We start from the raw sequence: 1,057 nt of genomic DNA, 5'->3' as shown, positions 1-1,057 counted from the left end.
ACATGTGACACACACACCCCTCCGTGGTAATCTCCAATGTGCCCCCCAATTGGCCCGAACAGGGTCATGTGACTCCCCGCCTCAACCCGCCCCACCATTCCAACCATTAGGAACCAGTTTCGGATCCCTTTGATTCATGCGGACCAAACAGAATGAAACAGAGCAAAAAGCTTCAGAGAGGGGAGGCTTCCCAACAGCTCTCTATCCACACACACTATACAAACCAGTCATTTTAAAATAAACAAGATTGTCAATCTAGTGGCTATGCAGATGTTTTCTAAGTATATAGTAAGTATATGAGGGGGAGAGGGTACTCAAAAACCTCTTAGCCTGGGATATTTGATACTGGGTCCCCCCCTCCCCGAGTCTTTCTGAAAGATCCGCATTGGTCTGCATTGTTGGCAGTGAGAACAAGCTTCCAAATTGATTCAGAACGCTCTGTATCGTTCAAGGAAATGGAGGTGGCTCCATTTTATCCTGAAACGATGGCATGTGTGAATAACACTAGGGTTAAAATTACTTGGGGGAGATTCATGAACCCAAAATGTAATGGGAACAAGGATCCCGATATGCATCAGCGCTGTAATCTGTATCTCCTTGGGACAAAAAAAAATATGAATGTAAATGCCCCCACAGCTAACAACATCTTTACTATACTGGTGTGCTTCTACTCATCCTGAAAAGTTATAATCAAAGTTTTCACCCAAAAAAATCAAAGCAAAGCCAGCAGATGGTTAAGCTTTTTGCTCTGGGAATACACATCCCCAAAGTTCCCAACTTTCCCTGGCGAATAATATGTATCATTCAAGATGCTTTCATGCCCTGTTTTCCCAGGTGATGTGAGTATAAACACACGACAACAAATATTTTTTATTGGAAGAATGGAAACACGTCCATCCCTCAGGAGTGGCAAAACATTGATGGTCTGTACACATCTGCTAGATTATTTCTCAGCACCATCCGCTTGCAGGCCTTCTTCCCATGTGGCAAAGGATTAAGGTGGGGGGGGGTCTTTATTTTTCCCTTTGGGAAAATATATTCATCTCTGTCAACTGAT

General features: G+C 43.5%; 2 protein-coding genes across 3 annotated transcripts in view; one reads left to right on the top strand and one right to left on the bottom strand.

The window, feature by feature from the left end:
- Positions 1 to 1,057, top strand: part of DPY19L3 (dpy-19 like C-mannosyltransferase 3) — a 127,944-nt gene that overhangs the window by 77,743 nt on the left and 49,144 nt on the right. The window lies entirely within an intron of this gene.
- LOC121914384 (neural-cadherin-like) overlaps positions 1 to 1,057 on the bottom strand; it is a 40,984-nt gene that overhangs the window by 34,593 nt on the left and 5,334 nt on the right. The window lies entirely within an intron of this gene.

Source organism: Sceloporus undulatus, chromosome 8 (genome assembly GCF_019175285.1).
Source record: "Sceloporus undulatus isolate JIND9_A2432 ecotype Alabama chromosome 8, SceUnd_v1.1, whole genome shotgun sequence".
NCBI lineage: Eukaryota > Metazoa > Chordata > Lepidosauria > Squamata > Phrynosomatidae > Sceloporus > Sceloporus undulatus.
This window is presented reverse-complemented; position numbering and strand designations above follow the sequence as displayed.